We start from the raw sequence: 24,652 nt of genomic DNA on the forward strand, positions 1-24,652 counted from the left end.
CAGTGTAGGGCGGTGCAGACCTCCTGGAGTCAGCTCCAGGGCCCTTTGTGCTGACATCCATTGTGTGGCACACACATTCCCAGAGCAACACACCGCAGACCACAGAGGAAGCAAGTCCCAGCGCTGGAAATTCAGCTCCCAGCACTCAAGGTCCAGATGAATGCTTTAAAAGCAAGGTCATCCTTCCTTCTCCAATTCTGTGCATTCTTCCAAATAAAGCTGGGGGATATCTCTGACAATAACCCCATATCCAAGGATGGACTGTCCCAACATACACATTTAGGCTGCTGGAGAATGACACACCTACATATCTTTTCTTCACCACTAAGAGTAGTGGCTATTACTTAAGAAAATAAAAGTACATATTCTGTTTCATTCTCATCAAAACAGACAACTCAGAAATAAGATTTTACCTCTTGACATGAAAAAGTGCAATTTCTTATTTTCATTCATTAACCTGCTTCCCATTTTAGAGACAAAAGGAGAGCAAGAATCAACCCTTTTTTTTTCTTTTTTCCACATCAAACTGAAAAGGGTGGAACTTGGGAAAGTACCAGTGCTTTGATTCCAAGTCTGGGAAAATGATACAGTTTACATAGGCCAGGACACTGTTAGAGATGTTTTCCCTTTAAAATACTGGATAAGGTCCATGTAGTCACATGATGTTCCCCATTGCTATGGACATTGTTTTAAGAGGATGAACAAAACTCCCTCCCTGGAACTGCTGCTGCTTGCTGTTCATAATATGGAAGTGGTGAAATCCCACAACACAGGCTCAGTGTCAGCCATTCAGTGTGCACAGACCACACACCAGAACGTTTGCAAAAGATCTGTCGCTAGAGGACATGAAAAGAATGATACTCAAAAGGCGTGTTGTCAGGGCAAAAAAGAGAGAAGTTTATTTCTCAACCTCGATTTATATAGTTTCTGGAGATTGGAGAATGAGGTTGCCACCTCTCCGACATCACTGGTCACACTAGAAGTCCATCTGTTGTCCCTCCTCCAAAGAGGAATGTGAAAACAATCACTTGGTTTATGTTACAATCTGTGAGAAACTCCGCTACAAAAATGCGAACAATCAGAAGGCTAAAAAGAATATAGCAACAAAGATCTTCCTGCCAGTGAAGAAGGGCGAGCAAAACCTCTCTTAAAAGCCTCAGTTTCTAGCTAACCTATAACGCGGGGCAGCATTGCATGCTGCACCGACATCTCCACCTAAACCCCACAGCTGGGTCAGGCTGCCAAAGGAACTGGACATCCCCAATCAATCTGACAGTTATGCCAAGATCTAAACATGTAAGCTCTGGCTGTTGCCCTTGCAGTTTGGGGTGTGTGTATGCACTGCGAACACAAGTTAGTGCCTACAGTGCTGGAAGCAGCTCATGGAAAATCTGAGCCATAAGATGCAAATCATTAAGAGCACGCATCACAGCTTGCTCTGGGGAAAATTCCCCATTCAAGAACAGACACGCTGATTACGTCTCCAGTTTTTTGATTTCCTGACCTGTGAAAGTCCCATCAGTAAACACAAGAGCTCTGTGCTTACTGAAAGCATAAAGCAATGCTCTCAGTTTGCCAGAAAGAGCTGAAAGGGCTATTTTGCACATATGCATGGTGTTGAAAACCTCCATGCTTCCTCCTGTGCTGTGTAGGGAGGCCTAACAACGAGTCATAAGAGCCAAATGCTGTTTAATACCATGCAGGTATATCACCTTGGATAGCTTTCTTTGCCTAGTAAACCTCTTTGGGTCTCTGAAGGTGTTGGAACAACGCAGTAAATTGTAATCCCACCATGAACTTCAAACAATATCTATTTTTGGTCACGTTATACAATTCTGTACATTAAACAACCCCTAAGCTGTTTCCAGTTCCTTAACCTGCTTCACATCTATGCATTTTTGATACTCACTCCAGCCTGAAAAAGGCCAAGCATGAACAGGGTTTCTTCATCATCCTTACCACTGAAAAAAGAATTTTCCCTCACAATTTATGTGGTCCCACAGAGCAGCAAATGCAAATGCTGCCCTGAGCCACTGAAAGAATTAGAACCTGATATTTACTGCCTGTTTATTCTGACAAAGTCAGAATTTTGCACAATTTTTCTTAGATTTTTGTATTTATAGTGTGAGATTTAAAAGAAACAAACAAAAAAAATTTAAAAAAACACAACACCCTATGCTGTGGGTCGTTTTTAGAATCCCTTCCACCCAGCTGCATTCAAAATAAGTTTCAATGCACCTGTCTCGTAAAAGCCTCCATAATGGTTAAATATTCCTCACAAAGCCTTGTCTTATTCCTAGTTTTATCTCTAGTTTACCTGGGTGTGACCTGGAGCAAATCTTAGTAATTTTAATTCCTCACCTCCTCTAGAGTGACTCCCAAGTATAATTCACACAGCTTGTGAACCAGCTGTGAAATAAAACAAGAGCTTATAGCCCCTCTTCCCAGATATCTCAGGCATCCAGAGACCAGCAGGCCAGCACAGTGCTGAAGATTTCTGTAAAACAGTGTGTGTCATTTTACAGCCTATTAGAATGGAAGCTCAATACTTCAGACAATACAACCATCTCCTGCAATTCAGCGTGAGATACAGGCAACTGCAACAACTTTCTGCTTTCTGCCTGTTCCCTTATCTCTAAAGGGCTGATAGGAAATACTGTTACAAAACAGTAAACTTATTAACATTCAGAAGATGGTCACAGACTGCTGGAAGGAAAGCATTACTACATTAAGAAGAGACTGGCTATATCTCTTTTAATTTAACTGGATTCCCACTACTAGGCCCATTTAGGAGGTTGTATTAATACATTCCTCAGAAACATTTTCCTTATACAATTTTAAAATCACAGGGTGAGCAAGGGAATGGAAAAGAAACATCACACACCGTCATGCACAAATTGAGAATAAGAGTCAGCTGCTTGGAGGCTGTCTCCTGGATGAAAGAGCAAGCCCATTAACAGGAGAAGGTGATAGAAAATCCATATGCAGCACAGAGCACCTCTAAAAGCCAAAACTGCACCAGGGAATTGAGGTGGAGAGTGGAGCAGGCTGCTGTGACTCATAGGCTATAAGTCTAGTCAGTGAAAAATCTGGCAGAAGTTTGTTGTTGGACTGTGTCTGTACATTCCCAGGAGATTTATAGCTGCTTATTAAATCATCTGTTCCTCTTAAAACTAAAGAAACTGTATATGTTTCACTGGATTTTACATCTGCTAGAGAGACCCATTAGTACAGAGTAGAGTTTTTCCTATTGAGTGAGTAATTCAAAAGATTTTAAGACCTTACTTGAGAGAGCAAGGGAAACCTACACAAGTGATGGGCTACAGCATGATCCAAAACCTGCTGCTTCAGGATGGGTCTCTCCCTTACTGGCATCTCTGGTGTGCCTGGCTAATCCTCAGAACAGGTATTTTGATTAACATTTTCTGCAGAGGAAAGGAAAGGAAACAAGTATTTACGTCAGAGGAAATTCTATTGAGGAAAGAGTCATGCCTTCAAGTAAAAGACCACTTTGGCTTGAGAAAGGGTTTGTGGAACGGGTTCATGGAATGTGGTGACACATAGGCACACACTGGTGCCAGAGGGCCTGTCAAAACACGAGGAGCTGTCAGTGTCATCGGCTTCCAGACAGAAGGTCTGGAAGTTACGCTCAGGAGCTGGAGGAAAAACCCCACTAGCCCTGCAGTGTCATCTCAAAACCCAAAGGAACAGAAAAAGGAGCTGTGCACACTCCTGACCCAAGTATGAAGAGTGATGCTTGAGCACTGATTAGTTCACAGGAGAACAAGACAGAAGGATGTCTAGGGCTGTCATTTCTATCCTGGTTAGCTAAAAGAGCTGTTTTGTTATCTCAGAGTGCTCTTGGAACATCTCCGCCCCTACCCTTCCCACATATTATCCACTGAAAACATCTGCACAAACAAAGAATGTTCCTTCTCCCATCTCCCCTCCCCTCTGTCTTACTTTTTTGCTCTTTTTTCACCTTTGGGCACACCCACAGATTAACTCTCCGAGATAGCCATCTCTCAAAGGTAGCGTACAAAGATGTTATTAAGTAAAAGCCATTCGCTGCGGCATAGATGGGGCTGAACATCCTGAATTCCCAGGAGACAGGAAAGTTTCACAGGTTTTAGATTAACACCTTAAAAATAAACACAACCCATGGACATTTGCCAAACATAAGAATGCAGAAATACTGTGTCTATAGCTACTTTAGTGTTAAGACTGGAATAGAGATGTACTTTAAAAACACCAAAAATGCCCTTCAGTGTCAGACCATCAGTGCTTCTAGCTCAATACTCTGCCTTCAGAGGCAGTGAAAGGCAGTGCCAGTCAGTGAAGGCAGTGCTACAGCCAGCTAGCCCAGGAACCTCGCTGCTTTCTGGCCATTTTTCTCTGTCCACGGGAGACTGCAGGCTGCGGGCGAGCAGAACTGAAAAGCAGCGACATTTACAAAATGTTGCTAACAGTGCTTTTGTTACTCCTGCTGTACCACTAAAATCCCATTAAGTCCATAAAGCAAAGCATGACAGAAAGCCATGTGTGAACTGTTGCACTTAGCTTAAAAGTCAGCATCTTGGGAGCTTGAGAACACAATAATAAAATCAAGGCCCACAACAGCTCATGCACACAGAACGCCCAAAGCCTGCAAGCGAGTGAGGGAGCCGAGCATCATCATGCCCGTGGGCACGACTGTGGCGGATTTGCCAGCATACACTGGATGGGGGGACAAGAAGGGATGGGTTGCTCAGCACATTTCTCTTTCTTGTTTTTGAATTGCTGCCTTGTAAAAATCAATTTGCTAAAAAACATGACAAGATAATGGTAGGTCCTGCTGAATCGGCAGAGCTACGCTATGCCAAACTGATTCCTGCAGTAAATCATGTGCACTCTCCAAACACAAAGGCAGGCTGTACAGCTCTGCAAACTCATTATTTACTTTTGCCAAAAACGATAAAATGTCTGTCAGACTTGTTTTCTCTTTATTATCTCTGCATTGAACTAGCTTCACTTTAGAACTATGAATCAATACAGAAGGAATAAACAAGCATGGTAAATTTGGTCTCCCAACGATCTGTACAAAAACTAAGCCAGTATATGTTCAGTAGGTTACAGCCCATCTCCTACCCTACAACTACACATCACCAGCTGCCTACTGGCACGGTAACTAACTTTTTGATACGTCAATTCATCATCAATATGCTGAGACTGAATTAGTGCTTTCTGTCTTAAAAACCAGGAAACTATAAAACAATATTGTGAGGGGAAAAAAATAACATCACTATGGGAATATCCATGCCCAGCACAGTAATACCACATCTTGTTCTATTCAGGGTGAGACAGCCTGACTAAGGCAGATCATCCCTGCTAGTCACATGCTACAGGAGTCAGGATGGTGGCACAGAAAACCAAGAACATTAGTCAAATCCTGAGCAATCTTCTTCATATCTTTTGATTTGGCTCTCCTTCCTTAATGGGAGGCAGCTACAACAATTAACATCACTTGCTTGCTCCGTGTCAACTTTTCTCCCTGTGTCACACAACTCTCTATCTCACAACAGGTGAGCTTCGAGCAACTCACAGCCCAACCCCAATCAACATCACCCCAGTGGATGTCATCCACCCACCTCCCCAGTGATCCAGCCAGGTACTAAACTTTGCAAAAGAAGGAGGAGTGATCATTGTACTTCACAAGCACAGGCAGCACACGAATATTGCTGTCCCCTCTCACCAGGGGAAACAGCACATGAGAGCTGTTGTGAGAGTTCCATCAGCGTTACAGGCCAGCATGGAACCTGAGTCAGCCCTTAGCTGACTCAGGAAAGCTGCTGAAGTCGGTGCTCAGCTTTCAAGCACGTGCTCAAGTATTTGGCTGAGCTGGGACCATTTTCAAGTGTGGGATGCCAAATCCCACTCAACAGTTGCTTCAGTGACAGACTACAAAAGCATTCTTGATATATAATAACGCAGTAATATATGGGGGTGCATTCTCCCTTAACCATAACCTCAGACTCATCTGTTCTTTGCAAGCAATTGTTTCTTAAGTAGTATTGCTGTGCCCGTCATCTGAAACACAGAACTGCTGCCAGACACAATAGGAAATGGTTTGCACTGATTTTAAAGTATTTCTGAATCCCCACCAATTCTTCTCCATGAAAAAAATCCCAAGCCAAAATAACACAAGTAACAAGAAAACCCAAGAGAATTTGATAGTCTTTATTCTGCTCATTGTTGAGAAGTAAAGGATCTTTGTTTTCTCTTTCAAACCATCCTGTTATTCACAGAGTCAATTACAGACCTAACCAATTCTATAAATGTCTGTTCCCCGAACTCATGGTTTAAGTTTAGGTCAAAAGAAGATCATTCACATGTGAAGTATGACGCTTCTCTGGAAAAGTAAAGCCATTCTGGTTCCCGACAATGCTATATTTAACTTATTTATAAGTGTCCTGATTTTCTGCCTCTTTTCCTCTAAATATAAAGCAACAGACATCAGAAGAAAGAGATTCTGCAATCCTCAGTTAGGAAGGTCACCTGGAAGCAAGCCCAGAGCCAAGAGTCAGCCAGTGACAGCATGGACATATTAAAACCTTCCAAAACCTAAGTTTCATTTTAACATGGTACCACTGACCTACCCAAAGTCACATGAACATCTCAATGCCTCAGTGCAGGGCTATAACACTTGTTTACCTAATACATGGGTTATAATAAAGATGCTCTTTAGAATAACCAGATTGTTAGCATTTGCAGATGATTAATGCTCCTCTGATGCCTTATAAATCTGTAAGCTTTACCTGCACACTGAGATCATCAAGGAAACAAATGATGCCCTGTAAAACCTATTTAAAACAAAGCAAACATATATTAGGCAATGTAGGTTTAAGCTTGTAAATTTAAGGTAATACAAGGTAAATTGTGCTAGTCCTCTACAAAGGCACAGCACCTACCCAACAGAGGCTGCCTCATTAAGTGAGGTATGTAGCTTTGAAGGCACGGTTCATTTAGCCAAAGTTTTAGATGAACAAGTACCTGCTTGCACCTGCTAGTCAGGAGCTGAAATAACTGATAAGAAACTCTACCCACAGACATTTGAAGGCGAATGATTGTTCCTGTCCTTAATGTGTCCACAAAAATACAGACACCACACCAGCCACTGGGCTCCCAAGCTGATCAGGAGCATACAGCTATTTAAATATATACAAGACCCTGGGAATCTGCCCAGTTTTAAAGCTGTAACAATGCAGTCAAATTACAGGACACCCAAAAAATATACAGTAGAATGACTAGCTGCTACCCACTCTATTTGGTTGTGACTGATGTTAAGGAGACCTTCCTCCCGCATGCCATGCTGTCAGAATCAACAGATGAATTTCTATGTAACTTCAAACCCAGAAAGAGTTTTGGAGGCAGGGGGTTGGTGGAGGATTGGATCAATTTATTTTTTTAATCTTCAGCATTTTCAACCTGTTTGTATTTTACTAAATAGAGCTGGATAGGCCATGAAAGGTGCCAAGGACCAATCAAACCTTCAAGGGTCTGAAAATGAAACCTCAAAATGCTTTCTTCCCAATTAAGGACTTTGGAAGCAAATTAGCCTCATCTGTGTGGCTGGCAGGAAGATAAAAGTCTCAATGCACAATCGCATCTGATTTCCTGCAAAGCTCTGCTCTGAAAAGCAGATGTTACAGGACCTGGATTGCAAACAACCCTGCTCACCCCTTCAGTGCCGTTCCTGAAATGGAAGGCTGTACTATCCCAATGCAGGAGAAAACTTCTAGCTTATGAGTCAGCATCTCTTTTTAAATGAAAGACAGAAACAGAAGGAGAATGCCTCTGAAAAGTTATTTCTTACCTCCTCTTCCCCTTCCCCCAGCTTTCTAGAGAAAGTACTTTTTAGAGAAATGGCAGTAATACAAAATACAGTATGTGCAATCTTCCTGCTTGGAAAATTCAGTCTGCTAATAAAATCAAATACAAAACAAACAACAAGCCTATTTTTAATGGGTTTGCTTGTCGTGCAATGGCCCCCAGCTTCCATTCTCAGGGATTTACCAAAATATTTGTTTATTTACACAAAGCTGCAATTCTGGAATACCAGATTCTCTTCTCTTTGACCTCTGGCCATGCTTGGAGGTTACAAAAATTAAATATATTTCCAGTGACATCAGTAGGGAAGTAACTGTGCTGTAAATAGTAAGTTAGAAAAAAAGCGTGGCTTTGTCCATCCCTTACCAATACTCAGCAGTGTGAAAGATAATGGAAGTTCTCTCTTCACCCCAGCCCTGAGCAAAGTGCCAGTTCCTTTCCTTTCGGTGAACACAATCTCTGACCACTCCAGGTAGACACAATTTTCTTCTGTCATGCCTCTCAGCTCACCGGGAGAGGGGCTGTCACAGACCCATCTCCTGCTCTCCCTCCAACACCACACAAAAGTGGACAGTGAAAGTAAGAAGAAATTCGTTTTACTGGGTTTAAATACTTTATGCCTTGAAATAAATCCCTGAGATGCTGTGAGATGACCTAAACAAATTACAGAATTTGAGGAATAAATAAAGGTAGTATTCCTCCTATTAGGTTTACAGATCTCAGGCCTCTGGGACTCATGTTTTAAAGTTTTCCTGTGTAGCTATAAAAGCCAGAGAGGGTCAAGATTTCTGATAGCCACCTAACTCCAGCAACTCTGGCCTTAAGAAAAGGTAGGAAAAAACCCAAATATAAAAGAGAGAGAGAGAAAAAAAAATTCTACATTAAAATTGTCAGAGTTGATGAGAGTAAGGAAGAAAAGGTGTTGTTTTGGGGGCTTTTTTTGCATTTACCACCCACTGTCTCTCACACAATAACATTGGGTAAGAGCACATTGTGACAACATTTCTAGGTCTTACTTTAAAATTCCTTAGCCACTGTAATTGTATACAGAGCAAACAAGATCTGCTTCACTTGCTAGCAAAACACAGCAGAACCTGGACCACAACATGACAGCCTTACAGGATGTGTAAAGAGGAGGAGGAGAAAAATCAACCAGTCTGGGAATTCAATACTGGAGGGCCAGACCAGCACACCCTGACCCAATGTGAGCAATGCTACCTTTGATGAAACAAACGAGAGATTTTTGATAACCATCCAGTGTTTCAATTATAGCTGTGTCACTCTATGTTAAAGCTGACAGCTACTTCCTGCAAAATGCAGCCACCACATTGGGGGCATGACACAGCTGTATGGTCCCTGCAGGGATTCAGGATGTGACAAAACCCACCACATTCTATCTAATGAAGGTCAACTCTTCCCTGCTTCACCAGAGGAATTCATACCCAAAAACCAGAACTTCTGGAGATGGAAAACAAGAATGACTTTGATGAGATCCACCAGCCCAGGACAGGAAGTTTCACACCATTAAACTTTCTGGTATTTTCCTGGAGCAAGTATCAGCATATTCATCTGCACATCAGGCTTATCTCAAGAGGCCACGATAGTTAAAAACTTCTTCTCATTCACTAGCTCTTCTTGTAACCCCCTCCATAGCGACTCTTGTAATTAATATTTCCGCATGAATCACTACGTGCTGCCTACACTTCAGCCACACTCCCCAAAAATGTCTGTGTCGAATGCAAAAACACATGCTACCACAGGCCTTTCTTACAGATCAAACTGCAAGCAAGCAAGCTGCAGGACTTTCCTGCATGTTTATTTTGTGAACATCACATGCAGTAACTTCATCTCCCAGAGAACTCGTGTACAGCACAGCCCCAGGGGCAGGGTGAGTCTGATGTTCCCTTCTGCGGGGAGGCCCCTTGCTATGGATGGCCGTTGTGTGGAAGTGCATTGTTGAGGCACAGAGCAGCCCATGAACATTTCTTCTTGGATGTAGAACTCCTTTTGAACTCTCTCATAATTGCACCGACCTTGTGCACACATGTTCATTCCCAGAGCTGTGGGTGGGAGGCACATCTGGCGCCAGCTCCATGCAAACCTTGCACAACTTCATTCTCAAGACCACTGAAGTCAACATGGGCCTTTCCACAGACTTCAAGCTTGAGGCCAGATCCACATTCCCTCATTTTAAAGGGCATCAGAAGAGCGCTGAGAATTTTCAGGCAAACGTTGAGTCACCACCCTACTGCTGCAAGGCCTGGAGAGCAACCTGCTCATCTAGCTCTTTCCACAAGCCCTCAAGTCAGACCTTATTCGCTGCACTCATTTTCTTCTCACTGACATAGAGAAAATTAGACACAAAATGGTCATAAAGAGTCTTAGGCTAGAAATTTGGAGAAAATTTTTTTTCCTTTCCTTTTCCGAAACTTACTTTCAGCCAAACTCTTCATTAATATAGAAATGCCCCTCTCTTTGGCTGACAACCACCCATCTCAGCTTTACCCTGGGACTTACAGGGGACATCAACAGACAAAAGCCCCAGCCTATGAAGACTCAACCACTTTCTCAGTCTGCCCCTCAGGAAGTGAAATGTTGGACTCTCCCTTGCTTTGGCCCAGAGTACACTTGTAACTCGCCATTTGGCCTCCAGAAAGGAAGCCTTACTCTTCCTTATTCATGCTCAGTAGCGCTTTAGTCACTGAGCTGTCTCACAGAGCCCAGAAGAAATTCCTACATAGTAAATAACATGTGCCATTAATTACATCAGCGCTTGGCCTACATCAAAGCAGCTGTCAGGAGCCCAAATGCACCAACAACCCTTAACTGCCCTGTCCAGCCAGACCTGGGACTTGCACCCCCAAAGCCACTGCCCAAGAGACCAGGAGCCCCAGGTAAGCTCAGGCTCAGCCATGCTGCATGTTCACCCACCCTTAGCCCTGTCCTTGCTGGGCCTGACTTGCTGTGTAGATTTAGCTTGGTCCCAGCTCTTCCCTCTGCATCTACACAGTGATTGCTGGGCTACGAGTTGACATCTGTTGCTGTCACCAACCTGCCTATTTTGGCATCGTGGGACTTTGATGGGGCCAGTGAGAGCATTGTCCTCCCTATGCTGGAGTCACCCTCAGCTCCTGTCTCATCCTTTCTCACTGTTCAGCCTTTGCTCTCTGCTCCCTGACAGCACCATGCACCCCCACACTGTTTTCATTTGCTGGTCACCCTCCCTGGCTTGACTGGCTCTGGAGCATGATTAGGACAAGCATCACATGATTGCCATGGGCTGGCATTAAAGGGGAACTTTGGAGGAAGGAAAAATATCAGAATACCTTTTCAGAGGTATTAAGCACCTTGGTTTTGACACATGGAAAATCTGAAGAAGGAGCAGCTAACATGGTATCAGAGCAGGTTTGGGAAACTGGGTCACTGCTTTTCCTGGTGATTAATTCCAGGGTAAGATACTGATCTGGTTCAGAGAGAGTTCAAAACATCTCCACTTATACAATCAGTTGTATGAACAGGAAAAGCACCTTTGCAAGAAACACTTTCTCTTCAAACAGAAGTCATCACAGAAACATACGATTTTCTGCTCCTACAAAGGGCTGATGGATAAATTTAATTACTCACATGTAGCAAGGCTCTCAGCTATCCGGACTTTCCTAGCCAGCCTGAGGTAAAAACAAAAACTTAAAATAATTTTTTATTCCCACAGAAACAAAATTTCTGAAGATTCTGCCACTTGCACTAAATGCAATGTGGCAGGAAGTATCCTTACAGCCCCACAGCAAAACTAGTACTGCACCAGAGAGTTTTCCTCAGGATATGCAGCAATCCTTGAGAGCACTCTGGTCTCACCTTACTCTCTGCCTGTTGGGAGCACAGGCTGGAAGCACTGGAAGAAAAGTTTTGGAGATGTTTTATTTTTGGTCCTGGAGAGTTCCTCCTCCTCTTGGCATATCATCCTTTCAAGCAAAACAAACAAACCTTTTTCTCTCTTTCCTGTTCATAGGTAGAGGCAAAGAAATCAAGAGAGCTGATTTTCACTAAGAACAGATACCAAGAACCAGCTGCACTGTATGAACTTTAGAAGTTATTGCAGGTTCTGTAAAGTGGCACAGTAATGTGCAAAACTATTACAAGCCAAAAATGGAGCATGTGATCAACAGAGAAGTTACACAGACAGGTTTCAAATCTGGGTTTTTTTCCCAAAATAGTATCAACTGTATAGGCACCTTCATAGGTGACATCCTACGCTATATGCTACCAGCAAACCAAGATAGAATTTCTGGAGACATATTATTTTGTTTTGGGAGAGATACCATTTTACACACAGTTGTCTACTTTCTAAATTATCTACCTGCATGGTTTGATTCCACCCACACCTCACCCCCATATGGTGTTGTCTTTAAATAACCAACCAAAAGGTCTTGCAGTATCACTGCCTACATATTTGGGGTTTCTTTTTTTTAGCAGGGAGGATTGAGGGGCCTGAGGGCAGAGACTGTGGTTGGGTTTTTTATTCCATGGAAGTTAAAAATGGGGCTTTGCCCTCCAGCCTTTGGTGGTTATTCCGGTACAGATGCCACAAAATCACACACATATTCTGAGGACATGTGCAAGGATAGGATGAGATAATAAAGAGCAAAAGTGGGCTGGAATGTGTGTCCCGGGGGTCCCACAGGTAGTCCAGGTTTCCAGGAGGGAAATTTGGAGGAAGAAGAGAGATCCTGTATATTCTCTCCCTAAGGACAACTTTAGGGCTCTAACATTGTCTGCATTGCTCTGTTTCAACACTGCATGCTTGCTCAAAAAACCAAAACTCAGCTTCCCCAAAAGACACTCTTACGTACTTGTACATAAGAGTGATCACATTCATAAGGTTTCAATATAATAAAGAAAATACCTAAAACAATGCTCAGCAGTGAACGCAAGCCTTATGGAAACATAAGTCATTTGGAGCTGAATCCAGAAGTTTAAATCATTAGGTTTCTGGACGTGGCAAAATTTTCCTGGCCCCATCATGAGACCTAACCTTCCCACAAGGGTTACAAAACAGGAAAGGCTGGGACTAGGAACAACAATAACTGCAAGAAAATAAACTTTATCTGAAATTAATCAGCTACTAATGATTTGAGGAAGATTATGTCAACTCCCCATAAATGGGTTCTTTATCAGAAAGGGTGAAGGACTACACTGTCAAATAACAAATATGACTTGTACATTGATCTGTATTTCAGGTACATGTTCTTCAATTACTATTCTCATGTTCCTCAGAGGGACAATGGGAAAGGATTCCCAGCATCACAGGAATATCTACTGAGGGCTCAGTTTATATACTCTCAGGGTATTCCACTTTGCACAGGATCAAGGGCTTTGATGTGACCTTTCCTGATGAAATTGTAAAGGTCCGCTCCCCTACAATCACCTGAAAAGAGGCTGTAGCAAGGTGGGGTTGGTTTCTTCTCCCAGGTAAGAACAGACACAATGAGAGAAAATAGTCTCAAGTTGCACCAGAGGAGGTTAAGTTTGGAAATAAGGGAAAATTTCTCTGCCAAAAGGGTGTCAAGCACTAGAACAGGCTGCCAGGAAAGTGGTTGAGTCAAATTCCTGGAGGTATTTAAAAGCCATGTGGATGTGGCACTTAGGGACACGGTTTAACAGTGGACCCAGCAGTGCTGGGTTAACACATGGATTTACTGATCTTAGAGGCTTTTTCCAACCCGAAGGATTCTATGGTCTATTTCAGAGTATTTGATTATATTCAGATATATAGAAATGGCTGTCTGTAATGCAAGAAGAATATAGAATATTGCACAAGTTTTTTATATCGCTTCCTGCAAAATTCAAATTTGCTGGCTGGAATTCAAGATCCTAGAATTTGATTCTTGATGCTTCTCCTTGATCAGGTATTAGTATTCCTCCTGATGCCAGCCTGGCAACATTTCCAGCATTTTTCATAAACATTCTCTCAGATCACACTGCTCAGGTCCATTTGTGCTGCAAGGCTGCAGACAGCTCCAGTTCAGGGAGAGCTTGCTGGAGATATGAGCTGTGTGGCAGAGAGCCATGCTGATTGCTCCTCTATGGAAAAATGAAAATGCCTCATGTCCACACACATAGATTTGTTGGAAGCAGTTCGCTTCAAAATCTGTGGTACAATCAGTTCAGTGTTCACTGCACACCTTTATAATTGATGCCCAGCTCCTTCTAAGAGTCAAATTTCTGCAGCTGGAGAGGCCAACAGACCCTCTGTTACTGGGATTTTGATGAGAAGTGTCCTGAAGTTTTACAAAAATTTGGACACAGGAGGAATGCCTCTCTGTAACGTCTGCAGGCATTCTCCTCGCATGAAATGAGGCATAAAGGTTTTCACCAGACACACACTTAACGAGAGTTATAGCGGGTTTTGATCTATCCCCTTCAGCACCCTCAGGCTTCATCCACAACAGCTGAGACACTCTAGCTAAAGTCTCAGTGAAACTCTTGCCTTTGATGAAATTTCCTCTGACCAGGGAGGTCAGGGATATATTTTGGCCAAGAACCTTAATGACCCAACAACACAAAGACAAACCTTTTCCAGCTATTCGTCTGCATTCCTTAGGCATGAAGACATGAAGAAGGGGAAGCACTGAACTATGTAAAGCTCTGAAGGAAAGGAGAGACATTCCATGCTACAAAGCTGTTCCAGTTAGCATCTCATTTATATTCTGGGATATAAACATAACTTCTCTGCCATATGTGATGAAGATTCCCATACATAATTTTTCAAGACCAATGCTGCATAAACCTACTTATAGCCCAGTCACCCCACAGCCTCAGAGAATTTTTAGTGAGTGACATCTTTGACCTCTTTTTAGTATACTACCAATAAATAAATCAAGGTTTACATGTATTTCTCTGCTTCCTGTCTACTTCTAATATCAGGTTTTTTCACATCAAGAAGGGCCCTTTGATATTGCTTACACACACAGTTCATGCATGAAGAAAGACTGAGAAATCTGGCTTCAATCACCAACTGGTGCTGGTAGACTACACTGGAATATGAATAAAGGTAATAAAAGACAGCCAATGGGAAAAAAAAAATCTGAGGAGACCACAGACTTGTTAACAAACAGCATGGCATGAACAATGAAAGTAGGTATAGAAAAAAAGTAGATGAGGTAGGAGGGTACTGTGCCACCCAAATTCCTGCCAAAGCCAATAGGAGCAAGAGACGGGTTTAAATAGACAAGCCTGTCTCCAAGCTAAAATTCCCGAAAGAAGCTAGGAGTTCATTTCTCTCTCTTATTCATGCATACTTTAGAAACCTCTGGAGACTTCTCTGCAAACTGGAGCAATAAAACAAAATGTCAAGACAATAAATGGGGCATTGAATCTCTGCTGTCTATTGGAAGAAGGCCTTTTCTGACTTGAGGGCAGTACCTTCACTTCCCAACAGCAAAGCTCTGCAGAGTAAGCGTTGTCTTCAGGATGACCTCAACGAAGAGTCGGGCAGCACAGTGGTACTTGGCTGGATCAATTAACTTCTAAAATTTCTAGTTGAAGTCCACCTTGCCACAGGTATATCTCACTGTACTTTCGTTATCTATTCTATGATGTCATAATAGGCACGCTGTTAGAGACACTGATAAACAGCAGGAATTAATTTTCTTTTTCTATATTTCAGAGGAAATTAATTCCAGTTCCATTTCTACTCCCAAACTCCAAGAAGCTCCAAGCATGTTGCAATATATCAGCAGTGAAACAGTGAATGCTTTGTTCTCATTTGCAGCATAAGCACTTAACATTAAAGGTAGACCTAGCTTCCCTTTTCTCTGACCAGAAGAAATTCACTGTTACTATTCATCTACACATTTCACTTTGCTTGGAATTTTAATTTCTGGAAATAATGGGGTTTCTGCAAAAGTGGTAAAGCAAGTGCCTTGTTAAACTATGGTGAAGCATCAGAGGCAGTTTTGTGGCCAGAGGACTCAAAACCCCAGTTCCATCTTTGGCATATTGGGTAATTCAAGTCGTGCAAGTAATTTTATTTTCCTCCACTTTGATTTCTTAACCTACAAAATGGAGATAGTGGCTAAAATTCTTTAAGGACATTACACTATCCACAGTGTCATTCCTTGCTTTTTTCTCATGTTTAAATGAAACCAAAAATTTTATGTTGCACAATAAGCCAGTTGTGCTGATATGTCCATTCTCCCATGAAAAGCAGTTGCTGGGTTTGTTTCTGTTTCAGTTAAGTCTTTAGCCCACTCTGGCTCCACAGGAAGCTCTCACAGCATCAAATGAATTCCAGAAAGTGTTCAGCACATGTGAAACAGTATATTTAAATCACGTTTCATTGAATCAAAACCTTTTAATTACCTGTAATAATGGCTCCATCCAGCTTTGCAAAGCACTTTGGAGAATTGCATTGAAAAGTACTGTATCAGAGCTAGGTATTATTACCTACACAAATATGAACTAAAGGCTTCAATACATACAAGCAATATCTTTATGCCTTCACTGACTTAAATCCTTCTTCAAGTCATAGGATACTCCTCAAGGGAGAACTTCAAGTCATTAAATTAGTAACCTTGCAACACCTTTGAAAAATAAATCGTGAAAATTGGACACACACATTTCTTTATCTGCTGGAATACAGCTGTTTCTTGAGCAAAACATAATACTCATTTAACAGTGCAAAGCCACAGAAGTATAGACGGCACAAAGGACAAAATATTGTTTCATCCATTTAGAGTAAGAGGGGAAGTCTGTGGAGGCAGAGTGCAGTAAACAAAAATAAAATAAAATAAAAGCACTTAAATAGCACCCTATTCTTGATGCCAAACTGGTCAGAATAACTCACATTTCCAAATTTGGTAATCTTCCAAGGAAAGTCAAAAGCAACAAATCTTTGTAGGGGTTGGTAAGAGTAGAAGGGAGGGTTTTCCTGGTTTGATTTAGCGGCTAACTTAATCTGTACTGTTTGTGATTGTTTAACAGTGTTGGTGGGCTGGTCTTGTGTTATCTTTAGATGACACTTTAATGTTGCAGGGCAATCATTATTACATTCTGGCGAGCTCAGGGTGCCTTGAACAATTGCTTAGATCCAAGAGATGTAATAACTCCTCAGGCAGACAGACACAACTGTTAAGCCCAGCACCTGATCCAGATCTCATTTTAAAACCGTGAAGTCCAAGAGGACTGTACCCTCAGCTCCTTGCTGGACCATTGGCACACATCTTCTCTGGTCAGGGGATAAATGCTATGAACTGATTCACAGAACCAAGCAGGCTCTTGGGAGGTCTCCTGCCCACAGACTGAGCCTTTCCCAGCCTGTTTGGACTACGAGAAGCTGTTTAGTCAGAATGTTTTAGAGAGCTTTGCAAAAACATCATCTCACATCATACAGCTTGCTTTATCAAAGCCACCAGTCTTATTCAAAGGCAGATTCCACTCTGCTTCCAAGCCTACTAGAAAATGTCATTCTACTTCCTCAAGCAAGGGTACCACACTATCGTACTGGGATATTTTCACCCTTTTACATTAAGTGGAGTAAGAAATACCCTGAGAAGCCGGGGAGTGGGGTGGGCTACTTTCCTTCATTGGTCTTTCAAACTACATTGCAGAAAAAACTGTCATTCAGTCTTAGAGTAAGGAGGGGCACTGTGAGTGGGTATGGCAAATTCCAGCCAGGAGCACGATCCCCACTGGGCAGGAAGCCCCCAGGAGCAGCTTCCTAAACAAATCGAGCAGAAATCCAGTGTATTAGAGGCACTGATTTCCTTACAACTACGCTCCCAGGTGGCAGGAACTGGGCATCACTCAGCCTTGCACAAGGATATAGAATCTGATCTTGTTAAGCATCAGCTATGGAAAAACAGATGCTTGTGCCTGCTGTACAATACACTTGCTGTTGCTACTAAGCACAGCAGTGAAAACAATCAATGGATCAGTTTTCCAAATGGGAAACAAAACAAGTCTAAGTGGACTTTCACCTTTTTGGGAGTTTTTATCATTGTTTCATGATCCTCTTCTAAGAAACACAGTATCATGTTGTTTGCATGCACTTAAATACTTGAGTTACCTCACCAAAATGCAAGTGTGTTAATCTAGTTCAAGGTTTAGACTTCTATTGTCCTTGTTGTGAACAACATCCTTTGTAAAATACAAAAACCAGACACATTTTCAGGATTTCTTTTTTGGGGGTGAAGAGGAGGAAAAAAAAAAAACCAAAAAACAAACAAAAAAAAAAAAAAAAAAAAAAAAAAAAAAAAAAAAAAAAAAAAAAAAAAAAAAAAAAAAAAAACACCACCCACATAGGGTTTCAGTCCCAAACATGCAATTGGCATTTGGCCCAGTGTAAAGACATGCCCAAACTTCCTGAGGATGGAGCAGCTGTAGGGCCAGGGGTAGGTCACAAACTGTCTAAACCAAGGAGACTTTGCAGGAGGGATTCCCTTAGGACAGAGATGAGCTCTGAGGAAAACAAGCAGCCAGTAAACTAAATCACCTCCATTCAGTCTCCTGATACACAAGTTGAAAGCATTTTGTATCCCTTTAATGTTCCTTCTTCCTTCATCTGAGCCAGAATTTGCCAGCCAGCCTCCTGATGAAACTGTCCCCCAACATCAGCTTACAAGGAAAAGAGAGTTCCCAGAGTAGCAACAAATCTAGTATGGTACTGAAAGAAACTTTTGGTAAGTAGAGTAAAGTGATGTCATGAAAGATCAGCTAACCCAGCTTGTGATCCACATTCTGGAAATGTCTGCATGAATGTAGAAAAAGACCAGAAAAAATACTGGAGGAGGAAAAAAGAGCAGTTCACTTCTCCAGCATGCATCCCCTCCACAAGAGAGGGGATAGGAGAAAAACTATGGCTGTGGTATCAAACGTCTGTAAAGGCACAGTGAAACCAAAGCACAGCTAAGGATGTAAGCAAATCTCCTGTTACCTGCTTATTTTCCCCCTTCTGTATTTTATGCATGTAGCTTAAAAATATTTGACCCAAATGCAATCCATTTACACAAAAGTGAAATTTGAAAAAGTTGCAGCAAGGTGTGCTTCCGCAGACTCAAGTCAATTCAAACAGGCAGCACATACAAAAAACCAACAAGAGCCCCCACAGAATCCAAACGACTGAGAAAGAAATAAGGCTATTTGAAAAGTTTTTCAAAGAAAGTGATATCCAAAGCCCAAATTAACCTGAACCTGAAAACTTTAGAGCCCAGTAAATGTCCAAGACACCTACACACCTTTTCCTATTAGGTGGCTGCCAAATAGATTTGTTACACATTTAATAACACAGTAAAATAAGGTATTTATGTATCATGTTTAACTGTGAGCATATTGGTAGTATTTTGTTTAAATGAAAGTGTTAGCGGATAGATAGTACAGTTCCTGGACCATGGGAAATATGAGGAGAAAAAGAAAAGTCAGAAATCCTGCTGCATCATGAAATAATAGCATCTTGCACAGCACTGCTTTAACAGGCTTATAAAACCTGGATGCTTTGAGCCTCTCACAAGAGTGCCTGGTTGGCAGATGGTGAGTCCTCATGTGCCTCAGAGGGTCCAGCTACTTGGAGGGAGTAGTCTTGAACACCCCTTGCTGGGTCACACATCATTGCTATTCCTTCCTTCAGGGCTTCACCTCATACTTGGCAAGGGAGCAGAGCTGTAGCTCCTTCCAACATCAACACCTTTCCTTTGCTCGGCCAGGGGTGTCGGCACAGAACAAACACGAGTTTCAGCCTTCCCAAGTTCAGAGCTCCCTGAGCTACATGCACTGCTCAGGCTCACTGAAACCGTACAGGAAAAATGCCATCACCCTTCAGAGTGCAGTTCCAGCCCATCACAACCTTTCCAGGTTACAAAAGCAATGCGGCAAACTGCAAAGGTTCGCGTCATAAAAAACAGCTAAATACAAACATCTGGTTACCTTTGCTTCTTTAATGTGCAGATCTCAGGAATATGTGGGGAGATATCAGTTATTGCTTCACAAACACACAGGGAAACTGAGGTTCAAGGTAATGGATTGACTTAGAGGACCTCTGAAGGAGTGAGCAAAAAAGCAGCAACTGGACAAGAGATTTGCCAGGCGGTAACTCTTTACCTAGATTTCTTTCTTTCTTTCCACACACACTGTACTTAGTTATTATGAAAAATAAAGTATTCTCTTTTGGAGAAAGATCAACATGCTCTTCCTCATGGGTGGTTATTCCCAGAGTGGTTAAAAATCAAAGGGAGAAAATTACAGAAACACCAACATTACAGAGCAAACCTGTTTTCTTCCAAGTGTGAGAACAGAAGCAAAGCAGGCATTTTTGGGCCAAATTGTTTTAAGCAAGAAGTACTTTTCTGCCTCATCAGAGATATATATACAGACATGTTGAACTATCTTTAATACAAGGAAAGCACTGAAACAATAAGTTTCTGCCTCTTGCTTGCACTTTCTTGATGTGAAGATCCCGAGTTACCTCTAAGAGGAACATGTGGATGTTTAATTGTTAAACAATTATGTCAAAGCCACACTGAGGTTTTTTGTATTTGGTTCAAACTGACATTAATGGGAAAGGAGCATCTAACTGTCATAAGTGAGTTAGAAAATCTCAGCAGGGTTGGATAAAAAGCCAGAGAATTTTCTGTTCTATATGAATCTAACCTAGTCAAGGCTTTATAGAAAGCTGAGGACTTATTAATAAAGATCAGGAACTGTGAAGGCAGAACGGGTCATCATCTCTTCCACTCCCTGGTCAAAATTAAGTTTAGGCATAAATGAAACATCTGCTATGATAAGCATGAGGTATGTCAAAGCAAACCTCTGTTTCCATCCATAAAAAGGCGTAATTTAATCCACACAGAGAAAGCATTATTTGAAATATTTCTGAAAAGAAATGGATAAATTAATATCTTTTGAATAGGCATGATAAATATACTCTACATAAGATGTAAACCTGAGCTGCACACTGACATGCCACAACATATCTTTGCCTCTTGGCACAGGTTTATAATGGGGGGGATGATGGGGATAGTAGATATAAAATAATCAGAAATAATGGTTATGAATAAGACTCAAAAATCAGGCATAAGTAGAGACAGAAGAACTTGTCCTTTTCAAGAGAAAAAAAAGTATTTACAACATATCTCTATATATACCTTAGTCCATTAATAAATATTTGAGAATACACAGTGAAGAAACAGGGTATTAAAAGCCTAAATTTTCCCGAATTTTCCTGATAGTCTCACCACCTGATCATAAACCTTTTGAAGAAAAGTAACTTCATTTAGAAACACATTTTATGTTGTAGGGGTAGGTGGAAGCCATTTGATGCATTGAAGGGCAGTAGTAATACTGTCATCTCAGAAGCATTACTCTAGGTACTTGTAGTTCGATACAAAAGAAAATGTTTTTCCTCACAATATATTTCTGATTTTCCTAAGACTTACACCGAAAATGAAGAAAAAAAAGGGGTGATCTGTTTCCAGAATTATCTTCCCAATCCTTCTCATCTGCACTGATGTTTCCCTCATCTACCAAAGTCAGATGCAGCCTTTTATTCCTTTGTTCACATTTTGTTAAGTGCTTTTAAATTTACAAACTGAAGATGCTACGCTGTTGCTATAGCTCATCATTTTTCTGCTACTATCTGAATTCAGCTCCTGCTTTTTATTGTCATTTGCCCTACACCTAAAAAAACACCAATCTTAGTTTGATTCAGAGGCTATTATCATTCAGTATTTTTAAATTCACACGATAAAGCCCAGGGATAAAAATTACCTATCTCCAATAGACACAGTAGAAGAATACTCCATGCAGTTTGTAGAAGTTATGGAGAGAAGCCTTCATTGTGTATTAAAAACAAAACCACACACACACACACACATATATATATAAGATCTCATTTATGTCAATGAATCCTAGATCTAAATGTCTCTCACTGACTATCCAATATTTAGGGTTATCCTAAGCCTCCACATTAAAAATAAATAAATAAACAAACAAACAAATAAATAAATCTACTTGCCCCTTGCTCTTTGCCTAACTAGGAGGGGAAAGTTAATTTAAAAAAAAAAAAAAAAAAGTATTAGGAAACAAATTGAAAAGTTGCAGCCAGAACTACAGCGCCAGGTGAGGAAGAGGTGAGCAGACACTGCTGGGATAATTCATCTGGTCCAAAGCAGCTGCTCTGTGTGGTCTCCACCCCAGCTGACCTTCCCACTACATGTTTGTCTGGGCTGGACAGGCAGATGTGCTTGCCAGCCTGTCCTGCTGCAAAGCACATGGGAAAGGGAAAAGGAAGTTTTTAGTCCAAGACAAAGCACTTGGCTATGCAGGGCCATTCCTGCTGTTTTAGCCATCATCCATAGGCTCATCAATATACATTATATATTTGAAGTTCCCACATGAATATGCCACTAACCTTAATTGTCATGCTTCCAGAGCACACCTCCAAGCCCAGTGGCTCAGCTACACTTCTACAGAGCAAAATGTTCTACTGTCACTCCAGATTTAAGAATAGGCCAGATTCTTCCCTCTGTCACATCAGTCTACCCACAGTAGTTCTGGGTCAACACTAGTGTGCCAAAAATCGGTCAGATTCATCTCATGCTCTCTGTACATAACAATGCTCTCTGCTAAAAATAATGATAATGGATCAAGTGTGAACCATTAACCTTCAAAAGAGAAGCTGACTTCACTCAGAGCAGCAAGAAACTTCTCCCATCTTTCTCACAGGCTGTGCTTTTAAGCTAGGTATTAGCTCCTGTCATTTTTCAATTGCCAGAAATATCACAATATACAGTGATCTACACATCTGAAAAGATAAGGCCCACACTTCCCCTCAGCCATATGTCCCAGACTATTGCTCCAGACATAATCTCTTGGAGGTGAATAGGCAGACAGTGTATTTGTCTCATAACTTTTTTTACCTTCCTTTTTTATTCTCTCTGGAGCATGTGCTTGTCACTGAAAACTCCATGGTTCTCTCTCTGCTTTGTTTGGGAGACAGAGCCTTAGCTGAACTTTCACCAACTTCTCTGTTGGTATCTCCAGTTCACAGATAAGTGTCTCAGAGGGATACAACTCAATAGCAAACAGTGCCAGAATTAAAGCTGAAATCACAATTAAATCTTATGTGACACTGTTTAACAGCACAAAGCACAGTCTGATACCTCTCTTGGCATTCCACTAAATACAAATGTCAATATCAGAACAGACAAACAAAGGAATATGTCACCAGCAGCTCAAGTAGCTGCTATCACAGATTGTCTGTGACAAACAAGAAGCCTCAATGCTTACAGGTGGGTTTATCAGCTTTATCCCCTTTCTAGGGCCTAAAAACTCCCAAGCCACAGTGGAAGTGATATCCACAAAATGTGGGTCTCATATCCATCTACAGCTTGGAAGCAGCAGCTTAAGTAGAGATTATGGCACACACAGAGTTCATTACAGCCCAGCTGCTGGGCTTGGAGTGCTTTCAGAGGGAAGCTAGGGCTAAAAGAAGAAGAAAAGCAGAACACTAAGGGAGAGAAAAGAATTCCCAACATTTCCTTGGGAGCTAACAGACAACTTTCCCCAAAGCACAAGGGTTTAGATGAAGCCTTACTTACAGGTAAAAGGGCAAGAGTCTGAGAGCCCTTGCCTCTCTTGAATTTTTTTTTTTCTAGAGAGTTACCTGTGCTATCTAAGTTATGCAGCCACAGGAAAAGCAGAGCAGGCAAAAGATTAGCCCCAGCTCACCTTGGCATTAGATGATAAGGTAGTTCTGCCACCTGGCAACATCCCCTTTCACTTCTCAGACCCGAGGAGACCTCTGGAGAGAAAGAGCAGTTCCCCTGACAGCTGCTCTGCAGCTACAGCAGCAAGAGTAGTGCTGCTTCAGAGGCTAATAATCACTGAGCCAATCAGCAGGAAACACCTCTGCACCAATCCTTAGCACTGGGACGGGAAGAGCTGAAATACAGCTGTGAAGGCAGGGAGGGAGGCTTAGAAGATACCCTGAGGCTGAGTAATAACAAAACTAGGCAATCAGGGTTGAGCCATTAAAACTAGCAAATAGCCCTGAGTGTCCTAAGGGCTTTCAGACAAGACAGGTGACAAGAAGGAGACAGCATGAGCTCCCTGCGCTTGTCCTTGTTTTACCCTTTAGTACAATGAAATAATTCCAGATATTTACTCATTTTCACAGGAGAAATGGTGATGGATATATCCATAAAACACCAGCAGAAGTATGCACATTAACCTAAAGCAGCAAGAATTTTATTGATGAGAACTGAATGCTGTTTTAGCAGTTTTGGAGTAAATAATCTTTACAAACAGCCTTCAGGGAGGTGTAGATGATTTTCTGCCTCTTCTTTATAACCCCTTTTTTCCTTTCCTATCCTGATCTCAACTTTCCTTCAAGTCAGCCATTTCTTACACAGTTTGAGCGGCGCAGGTAACGTTCTGCTCAAAGATTAAGTTAACAATGTAGCAGGGACATAGCAGGCAGTAAAAACACAAGCTGTGGTGTGGAACTCCAGCCCAGTTTGCAACTTCACAGTGGAAATAATCAGAGCTGGCTGATTATTTGGTAAGCTTTTGCACTTTTTAGTCATTTGCCATATCTTCAAAACAATATTCCTGGCTCTTAAAGCTCATTTAAACAACACTGGATAGCAGGATCCTGTGAGCCTGGAACCAGGATTAAGATATGAGGCAAACTGGAAACTTCAATCATTACAATCCTGTAGCACAAATGAGAAGTACTTTCACGCACAGTGAGTCAGTCAATATGTCCCATTTCTCTTTGTACCCACATAGAAAGAAA

At 41.7% G+C, this 24,652-nt stretch overlaps 1 protein-coding gene across 6 annotated transcripts in view; it reads right to left on the reverse strand.

Annotated features, from left to right (window-relative positions):
* The window catches only part of DENND2B (DENN domain containing 2B), a 157,575-nt gene that overhangs the window by 127,315 nt on the left and 5,608 nt on the right, over nt 1-24,652 (reverse strand). For 3 of the 6 annotated variants that reach the window (XM_040067883.2, XM_040067879.2, XM_040067882.2), the window contains exon 1: nt 23,584-23,717. The exons of the other annotated variants lie outside the window; for them this stretch is intronic. The gene's annotated coding sequence lies outside the window, so the exon portion shown is untranslated. Of the gene's footprint in view, nt 1-23,583; nt 23,718-24,652 lie in introns of those variants that run through there. 6 annotated transcript variants of the gene reach the window in all.

Source organism: Hirundo rustica, chromosome 6 (genome assembly GCF_015227805.2).
Source record: "Hirundo rustica isolate bHirRus1 chromosome 6, bHirRus1.pri.v3, whole genome shotgun sequence".
Taxonomy (NCBI): Eukaryota; Metazoa; Chordata; class Aves; order Passeriformes; family Hirundinidae; genus Hirundo; species Hirundo rustica.